Source organism: Xyrauchen texanus, unplaced genomic scaffold (assembly GCF_025860055.1).
Source record: "Xyrauchen texanus isolate HMW12.3.18 unplaced genomic scaffold, RBS_HiC_50CHRs HiC_scaffold_183, whole genome shotgun sequence".
Taxonomy (NCBI): Eukaryota; Metazoa; Chordata; class Actinopteri; order Cypriniformes; family Catostomidae; genus Xyrauchen; species Xyrauchen texanus.
Genome location: NW_026266151.1, coordinates 1 through 19,047, shown reverse-complemented (window position 1 = coordinate 19,047; position 19,047 = coordinate 1). Strand labels below are relative to the sequence as shown.

General features: G+C 38.1%; 13 non-coding genes across 13 annotated transcripts; all 13 read right to left on the bottom strand.

Annotated features, from left to right (window-relative positions):
• Positions 1-251: 251 nt before the first annotated feature.
• On the bottom strand, positions 252-324 carry trnav-aac (transfer RNA valine (anticodon AAC)). The gene has a single exon. It is a non-coding gene; the product is annotated as a tRNA-Val (tRNA).
• Positions 325-1,364: 1,040 nt separating this feature from the next.
• Positions 1,365-1,437, bottom strand: trnav-aac (transfer RNA valine (anticodon AAC)). The gene has a single exon. It is a non-coding gene; the product is annotated as a tRNA-Val (tRNA).
• A 694-nt stretch (positions 1,438-2,131) lies between these two features.
• trnav-aac (transfer RNA valine (anticodon AAC)) lies at positions 2,132-2,204 on the bottom strand. The gene has a single exon. It is a non-coding gene; the product is annotated as a tRNA-Val (tRNA).
• A 1,236-nt stretch (positions 2,205-3,440) lies between these two features.
• Positions 3,441-3,513, bottom strand: trnav-aac (transfer RNA valine (anticodon AAC)). Its single transcript has one exon. It is a non-coding gene; the product is annotated as a tRNA-Val (tRNA).
• A 953-nt stretch (positions 3,514-4,466) lies between these two features.
• Positions 4,467-4,539, bottom strand: trnav-aac (transfer RNA valine (anticodon AAC)). The gene has a single exon. It is a non-coding gene; the product is annotated as a tRNA-Val (tRNA).
• A 1,238-nt stretch (positions 4,540-5,777) lies between these two features.
• On the bottom strand, positions 5,778-5,850 carry trnav-aac (transfer RNA valine (anticodon AAC)). The gene has a single exon. It is a non-coding gene; the product is annotated as a tRNA-Val (tRNA).
• Positions 5,851-8,197: 2,347 nt separating this feature from the next.
• trnav-aac (transfer RNA valine (anticodon AAC)) lies at positions 8,198-8,270 on the bottom strand. Its single transcript has one exon. It is a non-coding gene; the product is annotated as a tRNA-Val (tRNA).
• Positions 8,271-9,666: 1,396 nt separating this feature from the next.
• On the bottom strand, positions 9,667-9,739 carry trnav-aac (transfer RNA valine (anticodon AAC)). Its single transcript has one exon. It is a non-coding gene; the product is annotated as a tRNA-Val (tRNA).
• Positions 9,740-10,436: 697 nt separating this feature from the next.
• On the bottom strand, positions 10,437-10,510 carry trnav-aac (transfer RNA valine (anticodon AAC)). Its single transcript has one exon. It is a non-coding gene; the product is annotated as a tRNA-Val (tRNA).
• Positions 10,511-14,423: 3,913 nt separating this feature from the next.
• On the bottom strand, positions 14,424-14,496 carry trnav-aac (transfer RNA valine (anticodon AAC)). The gene has a single exon. It is a non-coding gene; the product is annotated as a tRNA-Val (tRNA).
• Positions 14,497-14,833: 337 nt separating this feature from the next.
• Positions 14,834-14,906, bottom strand: trnav-aac (transfer RNA valine (anticodon AAC)). Its single transcript has one exon. It is a non-coding gene; the product is annotated as a tRNA-Val (tRNA).
• Positions 14,907-15,962: 1,056 nt separating this feature from the next.
• trnav-aac (transfer RNA valine (anticodon AAC)) lies at positions 15,963-16,035 on the bottom strand. Its single transcript has one exon. It is a non-coding gene; the product is annotated as a tRNA-Val (tRNA).
• Positions 16,036-16,893: 858 nt separating this feature from the next.
• trnav-aac (transfer RNA valine (anticodon AAC)) lies at positions 16,894-16,966 on the bottom strand. The gene has a single exon. It is a non-coding gene; the product is annotated as a tRNA-Val (tRNA).
• Between the last annotated feature and the right edge of the window lie 2,081 nt (positions 16,967-19,047).

The window sequence follows — 19,047 nt, the reverse complement described above, 5'->3', positions numbered from 1 at the left end:
TACTGCAGGAAATCCATCAAGCGTTTCCACCCAACTTCGAACTGGGGACATTTCGCATGTTCAGCTAACGTGATAACCACTAAATTATGGAAACTAGCCTATAATGGAATTTACCAACAATTCCTGCTACTCATTTATTGAATATATGTTGGAAGAAAATTACCAACAATTCCTGCTACTCATTTATTGAATATATGTTTCGACAAGACACTAGATCCCAAAAATCACAGTACTGCAGGAAAACTATCAAGTGTTTCCACCCAGTTTCGAACTGGGGACCTTTCGCGTGTTAGGCGAACGTGATAACCACTACACTATGGAAACCTGCCTATAAAATTAATTACCAACAATTCCTGCGACTCATTAATTGAATATATGTTTAGACAAGACACTCCATCCAAAAATCACAGTACTTCAGGAAATCCATCAAGTGTTTCCACCCAACTTCGAACTGGGGACATTTCTCGTGTTCTGCTGAACGTGATAACCACTACATTATGGAAACTAGCCTATAATGGAATTTACCAACAATTCCTGCTACTCATTTATTGAATATATGTTTCGACAAGACACTCCATCCAAAAATCACAATACTGCAGGAAAACCATCAAGTGTTTCCACCCAACTTCGAACAGGGGACATTTCACGTGTTCGGCGAACGTGATAACCACTACATTATGGAAACTAGCCTATGATGGAATTTACCAACAATTCCTGCTACTCATTTATTGAATATATGTTTCGACAAGACACTCCATCCAAAAATCATAGTACTGCAGGAAAACCATCAAGTGTTTAGACTCAACTTCGAAATGGGGACCTTTCGCGTGTTCGGCAAACGTGATAACCACTACACTATGGAAACCTGCCCATAAAATTAATTACCAACAATTCCTGCAACTCATTAATTGAATATATGTTTAGACAAGACGCTACATCCAAAAATCACAGTACTGCTGTAAAAGTAACAAGTGTTTCCACCCAGTTTCATGTGAATCTAACGTGATAATCACTACACTATGGAAACTTGCCTATGAAGGAAATTAACAACAATTCCTGCAACTCATTTATGGAATATATGTTTAGACAAGACACTCCATCCAAAAATCACAGTACTTCAGGAAATCCATCAAGTGTTTCCACCCAACTTCGAACTGGGGACATTTCGCGTGTTCGGCGAACGTGATAACCACTACATTATGGAAACTAGCCTATAATGGAATTTACCAACAACTCCTGCTACTCATTTATTGAATATATGTTGGAAGAAAATTACCAACAATTCCTGCTACTCATTTATTGAATATATGTTTCGACAAGACACTAGATCCCAAAAATAACTGTACTGCAGTAAAAATAACAAGTGTTTCCACCCAGTTTCGAACTGGGGACCTTTCGCGTGTTAGGCGAACGTGATAACCACTACACTATGGAAACCTGCCTTTAAAATTAATTACCAACAATTCCTGCGACTCATTAATTGAATATATGTTTAGACAAGACACTCCATCCAAAAATCACAGTACTTCAGGAAATCCATCAAGTGTTTCCACCCAACTTCGAACTGGGGACATTTCTCGTGTTCTGCGAACGTGATAACCACTACATTATGGAAACTAGCCTATAATGGAATTTACCAACAATTCCTGCTACTCATTTATTGAATATATGTTTCGACAAGACACTCCATCCAAAAATCACAATACTGCAGGAAAACCATCAAGTGTTTCCACCCAACTTCGAACAGGGGACATTTCACGTGTTCGTGAACGTGATAACCACTACATTATGGAAACTAGCCTATGATGGAATTTACCAACAATTCCTGCTACTCATTTATTGAATATATGTTTCGACAAGACACTCCATCCAAAAATTACAGTACTGCAGGAAATCCATCAAGCGTTTCCACCCAGCTTCGAACTGGGGACATTTCGCATGTTAGCTAACGTGATAACCACTAAATTATGGAAACTAGCCTATAATGGAATTTACCAACAATTCCTGCTACTCATTTATTGAATATATGTTGGAAGAAAATTACCAACAATTCCTGCTACTCATTTATTGAATATATGTTTCGACAAGACACTAGATCCCAAAAATCACAGTACTGCAGGAAACTATCAAGTGTTTCCACCCAGTTTCGAACTGGGGACCTTTCACGTGTTAGGCGAACGTGATAACCACTACACTATGGAAACCTGCCTATAAAATTAATTACCAACAATTCCTGCGACTCATTAATTGAATATATGTTTAGACAAGACACTCCATCCAAAAATCACAGTACTTCAGGAAATCCATCAAGTGTTTCCACCCAACTTCGAACTGGGGACATTTCTCGTGTTCTGCGAACGTGATAACCACTACATTATGGAAACTAGCCTATAATGGAATTTACCAACAATTCATGCTACTCATTTATTGAATATATGTTTCGACAAGACACTCCATCCAAAAATCACAATACTGCAGGAAAACCATCAAGTGTTTCCACCCAACTTCGAACAGGGGACATTTCACGTGTTCGGCGAACGTGATAACCACTACATTATGGAAACTAGCCTATGATGGAATTTACCAACAATTCCTGCTACTCATTTATTGAATATATGTTTCGACAAGACACTCCATCCAAAAATCACAATACTGCAGGAAAACCATCAAGTGTTTCCACCCAACTTCGAACAGGGGACATTTCACGTGTTCGGCGAACGTGATAACCACTACATTATGGAAACTAGCCTATGATGGAATTTACCAACAATTCCTGCTACTCATTTATTGAATATATGTTTCGACAAGACACTCCATCCAAAAATCACAGTACTGCAGGAAAACCATCAAGTGTTTAGACTCAACTTCGAAATGGGGACCTTTCGCGTGTTCGGCAAACGTGATAACCACTACGCTATGGAAACCTGCCCATAAAATTAATTACCAACAATTCCTGCAACTCATTAATTGAATATATGTTTAGACATGATGCTACATCCAAAAATCACAGTACTGCTGTAAAAGTAACAAGTGTTTCCACCCAGTTTCGAACTGGTGACCTTTCGCGTGTGAGTCTAACGTGATAATCACTACACTACGGAAACTTGCCTATGAAAGAAATTAACAACAATTCCTGCTACTCATTTATGGAATATATGTTTAGGCAAGACACTCCATCCAAAAATTACAGTACTGCAGGAAATCCATCAAGCGTTTCCACCCAACTTCGAACTGGGGACATTTCGCATGTTCAGTGACGTGATAACCACTAAATTATGGAAACTAGCCTATAATGGAATTTACCAACAATTCCTGCTACTCATTTATTGAATATATGTTGGAAGAAAATTACCAACAATTCCTGCTACTCATTTATTGAATATATGTTTCGACAAGACACTAGATCCCAAAAATCACAGTACTGCAGGAAAACTATCAAGTGTTTCCACCCAGTTTCGAACTGGGGACCTTTCGCGTGTTAGGCCAACGTGATAACCACTACACTACGGAAACCTGCCTATAAAATTAATTACCAACAATTCCTGCGACTCATTAATTGAATATATGTTTAGACAAGACACTCCATCCAAAAATCACAGTACTTCAGGAAATCCATCAAGTGTTTCCACCCAACTTCGAACTGGGGACATTTCTCGTGTTCTGCGAACGTGATAACCACTACATTATGGAAACTAGCCTATAATGGAATTTACCAACAATTCCTGCTACTCATTTATTGAATATATGTTTCGACAAGACACTCCATCCAAAAATCACAATACTGCAGGAAAACCATCAAGTGTTTCCACCCAACTTCGAACAGGGGACATTTCACGTGTTCGGCGAACGTGATAACCACTACATTATGGAAACTAGCCTATGATGGAATTTACCAACAATTACTGCTACTCATTTATTGAATATATGTTTGACAAGACACTCCATCCAAAAATCACAGTACTGCAGGAAACCATCAGTGTTTCACTCAACTTGAACTGGGGACATTTCGTTAACGTGATAACCACTACCTATGAAACTGCCCATAATATCAACAATTCCTGCAACTCATTAATGAATATGTTTAGACATGATGCTACATATCCATAGCGAATAACTCACCCATACTGTATGGAGCATGTTATCCTACGCATGGAATCAACAATTCCTGCTACTCATTTATGAATATATGTTTAGGCAAGACACTCCATCCAAAAATTACAGTACTGCAGGAAATCCATCAAGCGTTTCCACCCAACTTGAACTGGGGACATTTGCATGTTCGAAGTGATAACCACTAAATTATGGAAACTAGCCTATAATGGAATTTACCAACAATTCCTGCTACTCATTTATTGAATATATGTTGGAAGAAAATTACCAACAATTCCTGCTACTCATTTATTGAATATATGTTTCGACAAGACACTAGATCCCAAAAATCACAGTACTGCAGGAAAACTATCAAGTGTTTCCACCCAGTTTCGAACTGGGGACCTTTCACGTGTTAGGCTAACGTGATAACCACTACACTATGGAAACCTGCCTATAAAATTAATTACCAACAATTCCTGCGACTCATTAATTGAATATATGTTTAGACAAGACACTCCATCCAAAAATCACAGTACTTCAGGAAATCCATCAAGTGTTTCCACCCAACTTCGAACTGGGGACATTTCTCGTGTTCTGCTGAACGTGATAACCACTACATTATGGAAACTAGCCTATAATGGAATTTACCAACAATTCCTGCTACTCATTTATTGAATATATGTTTCGACAAGACACTCCATCCAAAAATCACAATACTGCAGGAAAACCATCAAGTGTTTCCACCCAACTTCGAACAGGGGACATTTCACGTGTTCGGTGAACGTGATAACCACTACATTATGGAAACTAGCCTATGATGGAATTTACCAACAATTCCTGCTACTCATTTATTGAATATATGTTTCGACAAGACACTCCATCCAAAAATCACAATACTGCAGGAAAACCATCAAGTGTTTCCACCCAACTTCGAACAGGGGACATTTCACGTGTTAGGCGAACGTGATAACCACTACATTATGGAAACTAGCCTATGATGGAATTTACCAACAATTCCTGCTACTCATTTATTGAATATATGTTTCGACAAGACACTCCATCCAAAAATCACAGTACTGCAGGAAAACCATCAAGTGTTTAGACTCAACTTCGAAATGGGGACCTTTCGCGTGTTCGGCAAACGTGATAACCACTACACTATGGAAACCTGCCCATAAAATTAATTACCAACAATTCCTGCAACTCATTAATTGAATATATGTTTAGACATGATGCTACATCCAAAAATCACAGTACTGCTGTAAAAGTAACAAGTGTTTCCACCCAGTTTCGAACTGGTGACCTTTCACGTGTGAGTCTAACGTGATAATCACTACACTACGGAAACTTGCCTATAAAGGAAATTAACAACAATTCCTGCTACTCATTTATGGAATATATGTTTAGGCAAGACACTCCATCCGAAAATTACAGTACTGCAGAAAATCCATCAAGCGTTTCCACCCAACTTCGAACTGGGGACATTTCGCATGTTCAGTGAACGTGATAACCACTAAATTATGGAAACTAGCCTATAATGGAATTTACCAACAATTCCTGCTACTCATTTATTGAATATATGTTGGAAGAAAATTACCAACAATTCCTGCTACTCATTTATTGAATATATGTTTCGACAAGACACTAGATCCCAAAAATCACAGTACTGCAGGAAAACTATCAAGTGTTTCCACCCAGTTTCGAACTGGGGACCTTTCGTGTGTTAGGCAAACGTGATAACCACTACACTATGGAAACCTGCCTATAAAATTAATTACCAACAATTCCTGCGACTCATTAATTGAATATATGTTTAGACAAGACACTCCATCCAAAAATCACAGTACTTCAGGAAATCCATCAAGTGTTTCCACCCAACTTCGAACTGGGGACATTTCTCGTGTTCTGCGAACGTGATAACCACTACATTATGGAAACTAGCCTATAATGGAATTTACCAACAATTCCTGCTACTCATTTATTGAATATATGTTTCGACAAGACACTCCATCCAAAAATCACAATACTGCAGGAAAACCATCAAGTGTTTCCACCCAACTTCGAACAGGGGACATTTCACGTGTTCGCGAACGTGATAACCACTACATTATGGAAACTAGCCTATGATGGAATTTACCAACAATTCCTGCTACTCATTTATTGAATATATGTTTCGACAAGACACTCCATCCAAAAATCACAGTACTGCAGGAAAACCATCAAGTGTTTAGACTCAACTTCGAAATGGGGACCTTTCGCATGTTCAGCAAACGTGATAACCACTACAGCTATGGAAACCTGCCCATAAAATTAATTACCAACAATTCCTGCAACTCATTAATTGAATATATGTTTAGACAAGACGCTACATCCAAAAATCACAGTACTGCTGTAAAAGTAACAAGTGTTTCCACCCAGTTTCGAACTGGTGACCTTTCACGTGTGAGTCTAACGTGATAATCACTACACTATGGAAACTTGCCTATGAAGGAAATTAACAACAATTCCTGCAACTCATTTATGGAATATATGTTTAGACAAGACACTCCATCCAAAAATCACAGTACTTCAGGAAATCCATCAAGTGTTTCCACCCAACTTCGAACTGGGGACATTTCACGTGTTCGGCGAACGTGATAACCACTACATTATGGAAACTAGCTTATAATGGAATTTACCAACAACTCCTGCTACTCATTTATTGAATATATGTTGGAAGAAAATTACCAACAATTCCTGCTACTCATTTATTGAATATATGTTTCGACAAGACACTCCATCCAAAATTACAGTACTGCAGGAAAACCATCAAGTGTGTCCACCCAACTTTGAACTGGGGACCTTTTGCATGTTCGGCGAACGTGATAACCACTATATTATGTAAACTAGCCTATGATGGAATATACCAACAATTCCTTCTACTCATTTATTGAATATATGTTTCGACAAGACATTCCATCCAAAAATCACAATACTGTAGAAAAACCATCAAGTGTTTCCACCCAACTTCGAACTGGGGACATTTCGCGTGTTCGGCGAACGTGATAACCACCACATTATGGAAACTAGCCTATGATGGAATTTACCAACAATTCCTGCTACTCATTTATTGAATATATGTTTCGACAAGACACTCCATCCAAAAATCACAGTACTGCAGGAAAACCATCAAGTGTTTAGACTCAACTTGGAAACGGGGACCTTTCGCGTGTTCGGCAAACGTGATAACCACTACACTATGGAAACCTGCCCATAAAATTAATTACCAACAATTCCTGCAACTCATTAATTGAATATATGTTTAGACATGACGCTACATCCAAAAATCACAGTACTGCTGTAAAAGTAACAAGTGTTTCCACCCAGTTTCGAACTGGTGACCTTTCGCGTGTGAGTCTAACGTGATAATCACTACACTACGGAAACTTGCCTATGAAGGAAATTAACAACAATTCCTGCTACTCATTTATGGAATATATGTTTAGGCAAGACACTCCATCCAAAAATTACAGTACTGCAGGAAATCCATCAAGCGTTTCCACCCAACTTCGAACTGGGGACATTTCGCGTGTCAGGGGAACTTGATAACCACTACACTATGGAAACCTGCCTATAAAATTAATTACCAACAATTCCTGCAACTCATTAATTGAATATATGTTTAGACAAGACGCTACATCCAAAAATCACAGTACTGCTGTAAAAGTAACAAGTGTTTCCACCCAGTTTCATGTGAATCTAACGTAATAATCACTACACTATGGAAACTTGCCTATGAAGGAAATTAACAACAATTCCTGCAACTCATTTATGGAATATATGTTTAGACAAGACACTCCATCCAAAAATCACAGTACTTCAGGAAATCCATCAAGTGTTTCCACCCAACTTCGAACTGGGGACATTTCGCGTGTTCGGCGAACGTGATAACCACTACATTATGGAAACTAGCCTATAATGGAATTTACCAACAATTCCTGCTACTCATTTATTGAATATATGTTGGAAGAAAATTACCAACAATTCCTGCTACTCATTTATTGCATATATGTTTCAACAAGACACTAGATCCCAAAAATAACTGTACTGCAGTAAATATAACAAGTGTTTCCACCCAGTTTCGAACTGGGGACCTTTCACGTGTTAGGCGAACGTGATAACCACTACATTATGGAAACCTGCCTAAGAAATTAATTACCAACAATTCCTGCAACTCATTAACCCCAACTTCGAACTGGGGACATTTCTCGTGTTCTGCGAACGTGATAACCACTACATTATGGAAACTAGCCTATAATGGAATTTACCAACAATTCCTGCTACTCATTTATTGAATATATGTTTCGACAAGACACTCCATCCAAAAATCACAATACTGCAGGAAAACCATCAAGTGTTTCCACCCAACTTCGAACAGGGGACATTTCACGTGTTCGGCGAACGTGATAACCACTACATTATGGAAACTAGCCTATGATGGAATTTACCAACAATTCCTGCTACTCATTTATTGAATATATGTTTCGACAAGACACTCCATCCAAAAATCACAATACTGCAGGAAAACCATCAAGTGTTTCCACCCAACTTCGAACAGGGGACATTTCACGTGTTCGGCGAACGTGATAACCACTACATTATGGAAACTAGCCTATGATGGAATTTACCAACAATTCCTGCTACTCATTTATTGAATATATGTTTCGACAAGACACTCCATCCAAAAATCACAGTACTGCAGGAAAACCATCAAGTGTTTAGACTCAACTTCGAAATGGGGACCTTTCGCGTGTTCGACAAACGTGATAACCACTACGCTATGGAAACCTGCCCATAAAATTAATTACCAACAATTCCTGCAACTCATTAATTGAATATATGTTTAGACATGATGCTACATCCAAAAATCACAGTACTGCTGTAAAAGTAACAAGTGTTTCCACCCAGTTTCGAACTGGTGACCTTTCGCGTGTGAGTCTAACGTGATAATCACTACACTACGGAAACTTGCCTATGAAAGAAATTAACAACAATTCCTGCTACTCATTTATGGAATATATGTTTAGGCAAGACACTCCATCCAAAAATTACAGTACTGCAGGAAATCCATCAAGCGTTTCCACCGAACTTCGAACTGGGGACATTTCGCATGTTCGGCGAACGTGATAACCACTAAATTATGGAAACTAGCCTATAATGGAATTTACCAACAATTCCTGCTACTCATTTATTGAATATATGTTGGAAGAAAATTACCAACAATTCCTGCTACTCATTTATTGAATATATGTTTCGACAAGACACTAGATCCCAAAAATCACAGTACTGCAGGAAAACTATCAAGTGTTTCCACCCAACTTCGAACTGGGGACATTTCTCGTGTTCTGCGAACGTGATAACCACTACATTATGGAAACTAGCCTATAATGGAATTTACCAACAATTCCTGCTACTCATTTATTGAATATATGTTGGAAGAAAATTACCAACAATTCCTGCTACTCATTTATTGAATATATGTTTCGACAAGACACTAGATCCCAAAAATCACAGTACTGCAGGAAAACTATCAAGTGTTTCCACCCAGTTTCGAACTGGGGACCTTTCGCGTGTTAGGCGAACGTGATAACCACTACACTATGGAAACCTGCCTATAAAATTAATTACCAACAATTCCTGCGACTCATTAATTGAATATATGTTTAGACAAGACACTCCATCCAAAAATCACAGTACTTCAGGAAATCCATCAAGTGTTTCCACCCAACTTCGAACTGGGGACATTTCTCGTGTTCTGCGAACGTGATAACCACTACATTATGGAAACTAGCCTATAATGGAATTTACCAACAATTCCTGCTACTCATTTATTGAATATATGTTTCGACAAGACACTCCATCCAAAAATCACAATACTGCAGGAAAACCATCAAGTGTTTCCACCCAACTTCGAACAGGGGACATTTCACGTGTTCGGCGAACGTGATAACCACTACATTATGGAAACTAGCCTATGATGGAATTTACCAACAATTACTGCTACTCATTTATTGAATATATGTTTCGACAAGACACTCCATCCAAAAATTACAGTACTGCAGGAAATCCATCAAGCGTTTCCACCCAACTTCGAACTGGGGACATTTCGCATGTTCGGCGAACGTGATAACCACTAAATTATGGAAACTAGCCTATAATGGAATTTACCAACAATTCCTGCTACTCATTTATTGAATATATGTTGGAAGAAAATTACCAACAATTCCTGCTACTCATTTATTGAATATATGTTTCGACAAGACACTAGATCCCAAAAATCACAGTACTGCAGGAAAACTATCAAGTGTTTCCACCCAGTTTCGAACTGGGGACCTTTCGCGTGTTAGGCTGAACGTGATAACCACTACACTATGGAAACCTGCCTATAAAATTAATTACCAACAATTCCTGCGACTCATTAATTGAATATATGTTTAGACAAGACACTCCATCCAAAAATCACAGTACTTCAGGAAATCCATCAAGTGTTTCCACCCAACTTCGAACTGGGGACATTTCTCGTGTTCTGCTGAACGTGATAACCACTACATTATGGAAACTAGCCTATAATGGAATTTACCAACAATTCCTGCTACTCATTTATTGAATATATGTTTCGACAAGACACTCCATCCAAAAATCACAATACTGCAGGAAAACCATCAAGTGTTTCCACCCAACTTCGAACAGGGGACATTTCACGTGTTCGGCGAACGTGATAACCACTACATTATGGAAATTAGCCTATGATGGAATTTACCAACAATTCCTGCTACTCATTTATTGAATATATGTTTCGACAAGACACTCCATCCAAAAATCATAGTACTGCAGGAAAACCATCAAGTGTTTAGACTCAACTTCGAAATGGGGACCTTTCGCGTGTTAAGCAAACGTGATAACCACTACACTATGGAAACCTGCCCATAAAATTAATTACCAACAATTCCTGCAACTCATTAATTGAATATATGTTTAGACAAGACGCTACATCCAAAAATCACAGTACTGCTGTAAAAGTAACAAGTGTTTCCACCCAGTTTCATGTGAATCTAACGTGATAATCACTACACTATGGAAACTTGCCTATGAAGGAAATTAACAACAATTCCTGCAACTCATTTATGGAATATATGTTTAGACAAGACACTCCATCCAAAAATCACAGTACTTCAGGAAATCCATCAAGTGTTTCCACCCAACTTCGAACTGGGGACATTTCACGTGTTCGGCGAACGTGATAACCACTACATTATGGAAACTAGCTTATAATGGAATTTACCAACAACTCCTGCTACTCATTTATTGAATATATGTTGGAAGAAAATTACCAACAATTCCTGCTACTCATTTATTGAATATATGTTTAGACAAGACACTCCATCCAAAAATCACAGTACTGCTGTAAAAGTAACAAGTGTTTCCACCCAGTTTTGAACTGGTGACCTTTCGCGTGTGAGTCTAACGTGATAATCACTACACTATGGAAACTTCCTTATGAAGGAAATTAACAACAATTCCTGCTACTCATTTATGGAATATATGTTTAGGCAAGACACTCCATCCAAAAATTACAGTACTGCAGGAAACCCATCAAGTGTTTCCACTCAACTTCGAACTGGGGACATTTCGCGTGTTAGGGGAACTTGATAACAACTACACTATGGAAACCTGCCTATAAAATTAATTACCAACAATTCCTGCAACTCATTAATTGAATATATGTTTAGACAAGACGCTACATCCAAAAATCACAGTACTGCTGTAAAAGTAACAAGTGTTTCCACCCAGTTTCATGTGAATCTAACGTGATAATCACTACACTATGGAAACTTGCCTATGAAGGAAATTAACAACAATTTCTGCAACTGATTTATTGAATATATGTTTCGACAAGACACTCCATCCAAAATTACAGTACTGCAGGAAAACCATCAAGTGTGTCCACCCAACTTTGAACTGGGGACCTTTTGCGTGTTCGGCGAACGTGATAACCACTATATTATGGAAACTAGCCTATGATGGAATATACCAACAATTCCTTCTACTCATTTATTGAATATATGTTTCGACAAGACATTCCATCCAAAAATCACAATACTGTAGAAAATCCATCAAGTGTTTCCACCCAACTTCGAACTGGGGACATTTCTCGTGTTCTGCGAATGTGATAACCACTACATTATGGAAACTAGCCTATAATGGAATTTACCAACAATTCCTGCTACTCATTTATTGAATATATGTTTCGACAAGACACTCCATCCAAAAATCACAATACTGCAGGAAAACCATCAAGTGTTTCCACCCAACTTCGAACAGGGGACATTTCACGTGTTCGGCGAACGTGATAACCACTACATTATGGAAACTAGCCTATGATGGAATTTACCAACAATTCCTGCTACTCATTTATTGAATATATGTTTCGACAAGACACTCCATCCAAAAATCATAGTACTGCAGGAAAACCATCAAGTGTTTAGACTCAACTTCGAAATGGGGACCTTTCGCGTGTTCGGCAAACGTGATAACCACTACACTATGGAAACCTGCCCATAAAATTAATTACCAACAATTCCTGCAACTCATTAATTGAATATATGTTTAGACATGACGCTACATCCAAAAATCACAGTACTGCTGTAAAAGTAACAAGTGTTTCCACCCAGTTTTGAACTGGTGACCTTTCGCGTGTGAGTCTAACGTGATAATCACTACACTATGGAAACTTCCTTATGAAGGAAATTAACAAAAATTCCTGCTACTCATTTATGGAATATATGTTTAGGCAAGACTCTCCATCCAAAAATTACAGTACTGCAGGAAATCCATCAAGTGTTTCCACTCAACTTCGAACTGGGGACATTTCGCGTGTTAGGGGAACTTGATAACCACTACACTATTGAAACCTGCCTATAAAATTAATTACCAACAATTCCTGCAACTCATTAATTGAATATATGTTTAGACAAGACGCTACATCCAAAAATCACAGTACTGCTGTAAAAGTAACAAGTGTTTCCACCCAGTTTCATGTGAATCTAACGTGATAATCACTACACTATGGAAACTTGCCTATGAAGGAAATTAACAACTATTTCTGCAACTGATTTATTGAATATATGTTTCGACAAGACACTCCATCCAAAATTACAGTACTGCAGGAAAACCATCAAGTGTGTCCACCCAACTTTGAACTGGGGACCTTTTGCGTGTTCGGCGAACGTGATAACCACTATATTATGTAAACTAGCCTATGATGGAATATACCAACAATTCCTTCTACTCATTTATTGAATATATGTTTCGACAAGACATTCCATCCAAAAATCACAATACTGTAGAAAAACCATCAAGTGTTTCCACCCAACTTCGAACTGGGGACATTTTACGTGTTCGGTGAACGTGATAACCACCACATTATGGAAACTAGCCTATGATGGAATTTACCAACAATTCCTGCTACTCATTTATTGAATATATGTTTCGACAAGACACTCCATCCAAAAATCACAGTACTGCAGGAAAACCATCAAGTGTTTAGACTCAACTTGGAAGCGGGGACCTTTCGCGTGTTCGGCAAACGTGATAACCACTACACTATGGAAACCTGCCCATAAAATTAATTACCAACAATTCCTGCAACTCATTAATTGAATATATGTTTAGACATGACGCTACATCCAAAAATCACAGTACTGCTGTAAAAGTAACAAGTGTTTCCACCCAGTTTCGAACTGGTGACCTTTCGCGTGTGAGTCTAACGTGATAATCACTACACTACGGAAACTTGCCTATGAAGGAAATTACCAACAATTCCTGCAACTCATTAATTGAATATATGTTTAGACAAGACGCTACATCCAAAAATCACAGTACTGCTGTAAAAGTAACAAGTGTTTCCACCCAGTTTCATGTGAATCTAACGTAATAATCACTACACTATGGAAACTTGCCTATGAAGGAAATTAACAACAATTCCTGCAACTCATTTATGGAATATATGTTTAGACAAGACACTCCATCCAAAAATCACAGTACTTCAGGAAATCCATCAAGTGTTTCCACCCAACTTCGAACTGGGGACATTTCAGTGTTCAGCTGAACGTGATAACCACTACATTATGGAAACTAGCCTATAATGGAATTTACCAACAATTCCTGCTACTCATTTATTGAATATATGTTGGAAGAAAATTACCAACAATTCCTGCTACTCATTTATTGCATATATGTTTCAACAAGACACTAGATCCCAAAAATAACTGTACTGCAGTAAATATAACAAGTGTTTCCACCCAGTTTCGAACTGGGGACCTTTCACGTGTTAGGCGAACGTGATAACCACTACATTATGGAAACCTGCCTAAGAAATTAATTACCAACAATTCCTGCAACTCATTAATTGAATACATGTTTAGACAAGACACTCCATCCAAAAATCACAGTACTTCAGGAAATCCATCAAGTGTTTCCACCCAACTTCGAACTGGGGACATTTCGCGTGTTCGGCGAACGTGATAACCACTACATTATGGAAACTAGCCTATAATGGAATTTACCAACAATTCCTGCTACTCATTTATTGAATATATGTTGGAAGAAAATTACCAACAATTCCTGCTACTCATTTATTGCATATATGTTTCGACAAGACACTAGATCCCAAAAATAACTGTACTGCAGTAAATATAACAAGTGTTTCCACCCAGTTTCGAACTGGGGACCTTTCACGTGTTAGGCGAACGTGATAACCACTACACTATGGAAACCTGCCTATGAAATTAATTACCAACAATTCCTGCGACTCATTAATTGAATATATGTTTAGACAAGACACTCCATCCAAAAATCACAGTACTTCAGGAAATCCATCAAGTGTTTCCACCCAACTTCGAACTGGAGACATTTCTCGTGTTCGGCGAACGTGATAACCACTACATTATGGAAACTAGCCTATAATGGAATTTACCAACAATTCCTGCTACTCATTTATTGAATATATGTTTCGACAAGACACTCCATCCAAAAATCACAATACTGCAGGAAAACCATCAAGTGTTTCCACCCAACTTCGAACAGGGGACATTTCACGTGTTCGCTAACGTGATAACCACTACATTATGGAAACTAGCCTATGATGGAATTTACCAACAATTCCTGCTACTCATTTATTGAATATATGTTTCGACAAGACACTCCATCCAAAAATCACAGTACTGCAGGAAAATCATCAAGTGTTTAGACTCAACTTCGAAATGGGGACCTTTCGTGTGTTCGGAAAACGTGATAACCACTACACTATGGAAACCTGCCCATAAAATTAATTACCAACAATTCCTGCAACTCATTAATTGAATATATGTTTAGACATGACGCTACATCCAAAAATCACAGTACTGCTGTAAAAGTAACAAGTGTTTCCACCCAGTTTCGAACTGGTGACCTTTCGCGTGTGAGTCTAACGTGATAATCACTACACTACAGAAACTTCCCTATGAAGGAAATTAACAACAATTCCTGTTGCTAATTTATGGAATATATGTTTAGGCAAGACACTCCATCCAAAAATTACAGTACTGCAGGAAATCCATCAAGTGTTTCCAACCAACTTCGAACTGGGGACATTTCGCGTGTTAGGCGAACTTGATAACCACTACACTATGGAAACCTGCCTATAAAATTAATTACCAACAATTCCTGCTACTCATTTATTGAATATATGTTGGAAGAAAATTACCAACAATTCCTGCTACTCATTTATTGCATATATGTTTCGACAAGACACTAGATCCCAAAAATCACAGTACTGCAGGAAAACTATCAAGTGTTTCCACCCAGTTTCGAACTGGGGACCTTTCGCGTGTTAGGCGAACGTGATAACCACTACACTATGGAAACCTGCCTTTAAAATTAATTACCAACAATTCCTGCGACTCATTAATTGAATATATGTTTAGACAAGACACTCCATCCAAAAATCACAGTACTTCAGGAAATCCATCAAGTGTTTCCACCCAACTTCGAACTGGGGACATTTCTCGTGTTCTGCGAACGTGATAACCACTACATTATGGAAACTAGCCTATAATGGAATTTACCAACAATTCCTGCTACTCATTTATTGAATATATGTTTCGACAAGACACTCCATCCAAAAATCATAGTACTGCAGGAAAACCATCAAGTGTTTAGACTCAACTTCGAAATGGGGACCTTTACGTGTTCAGCAAACGTGATAACCACTACACTATGGAAACCTGCCCATAAAATTAATTACCAACAATTCCTGCAACTCATTAATTGAATATATGTTTAGACAAGACGCTACATCCAAAAATCACAGTACTGCTGTAAAAGTAACAAGTGTTTCCACCCAGTTTCATGTGAATCTAACGTGATAATCACTACACTATGGAAACTTGCCTATGAAGGAAATTAACAACAATTCCTGCAACTCATTTATGGAATATATGTTTAGACAAGACACTCCATCCAAAAATCACAGTACTTCAGGAAATCCATCAAGTGTTTCCACTCAACTTCGAACTGGGGACATTTCACGTGTTCGGCGAACGTGATAACCACTACATTATGGAAACTAGCTTATAATGGAATTTACCAACAACTCCTGCTACTCATTTATTGAATATATGTTGGAAGAAAATTACCAACAATTCCTGCTACTCATTTATTGAATATATGTTTCGACAAGACACTAGATCCCAAAAATAACTGTACTGCAGTAAAAATATCAAGTGTTTCCACCCAGTTTCGAACTGGGGACCTTTCGCGTGTTAGGCGAACGTGATAACCACTACACTATGGAAACTTCCTTATGAAGGAAATTAACAACAATTCCTGCTACTCATTTATGGAATATATGTTTAGGCAAGACACTCCATCCAAAAATTACAGTACTGCAGGAAACCCATCAAGTGTTTCCACTCAACTTCGAACTGGGGACATTTCGCGTGTTAGGGGAACTTGATAACCACTACACTATGGAAACCTGCCTATAAAATTAATTACCAACAATTCCTGCAACTCATTAATTGAATATATGTTTAGACAAGACGCTACATCCAAAAATCACAGTACTGCTGTAAAAGTAACAAGTGTTTCCACCCAGTTTCATGTGAATCTAACGTGATAATCACTACACTATGGAAACTTGCCTATGAAGGAAATTAACAACAATTTCTGCAACTGATTTATTGAATATATGTTTCGACAAGACACTCCATCCAAAATTACAGTACTGCAGGAAAACCATCAAGTGTGTCCACCCAACTTTGAACTGGGGACCTTTTACGTGTTCGCTAACGTGATAACCACTATATTATGGAAACTAGCCTATGATGGAATATACCAACAATTCCTTCTACTCATTTATTGAATATATGTTTCGACAAGACATTCCATCCAAAAATCACAATACTGTAGAAAATCCATCAAGTGTTTCCACCCAACTTCGAACTGGGGACATTTCTCGTGTTCTGCGAATGTGATAACCACTACATTATGGAAACTAGCCTATAATGGAATTTACCAACAATTCCTGCTACTCATTTATTGAATATATGTTTCGACAAGACACTCCATCCAAAAATCACAATACTGCAGGAAAACCATCAAGTGTTTCCACCCAACTTCGAACAGGGGACATTTCACGTGTTCGGCGAACGTGATAACCACTACATTATGGAAACTAGCCTATGATGGAATTTACCAACAATTCCTGCTACTCATTTATTGAATATATGTTTCGACAAGACACTCCATCCAAAAATCATAGTACTGCAGGAAAACCATCAAGTGTTTAGACTCAACTTCGAAATGGGGAACTTTCGCGTGTTCGGCAAACGTGATAACCACTACACTATGGAAACCTGCCCATAAAATTAATTACCAACAATTCCTGCAACTCATTAATTGAATATATGTTTAGACATGACGCTACATCCAAAAATCACAGTACTGCTGTAAAAGTAACAAGTGTTTCCACCCAGTTTTGAACTGGTGACCTTTCACGTGTGAGTCTAACGTGATAATCACTACACTATGGAAACTTGCCTTATGAAGGAAATTAACAACAATTCCTGCTACTCATTTATGGAATATATGTTTAGGCAAGACTCTCCATCCAAAAATTACAGTACTGCAGGAAATCCATCAAGTGTTTCCACTCAACTTCGAACTGGGGACATTTCGCGTGTTAGGGGAACTTGATAACCACTACACTATTGAAACCTGCCTACAAAGTTAATTACCAACAATTCCTGCAACTCATTAATTGAATATATGTTTAGACAAGACGCTACATCCAAAAATCACAGTACTGCTTTAAAAGAAACAAGTGTTTCACCCAGTTTCGAAATGGGGAACTTTCGCGTGTGAGTCTAACGTGATAATCACTACACTATGGAAACTTGCCTATGAAGGAAATTAACAACAATCCCTGCAACTCATTTATGGAATATATGTTTAGACAAGACACTCTATCCAAAAATCACAGTACTTCAGGAAATCCATCAAGTGTTTCCACCCAACTTCGAACTGGGGACATTTCGCGTGTTCGGCGAACGTGATAACCACTACATTATGGAAACTAGCCTATAATGGAATTTACCAACAATTCCTGCTACTCATTTATTGAATATATGTTGGAAGGAAATTACCAACAATTCCTGCTACTCATTTATTGAATATATGTTTCGACAAGACACTCCATCCAAAAATCACAGTACTGCAGGAAAACCATCAAGTGTTTAGACTCAACTTGGAAATGGGGACCTTTCGCGTGTTCGGCAAACGTGATAACCACTACACTATGGAAACCTGCCCATAAAATTAATTACCAACAATTCCTGCAACTCATTAATTGAATATATGTTTAGACATGACGCTACA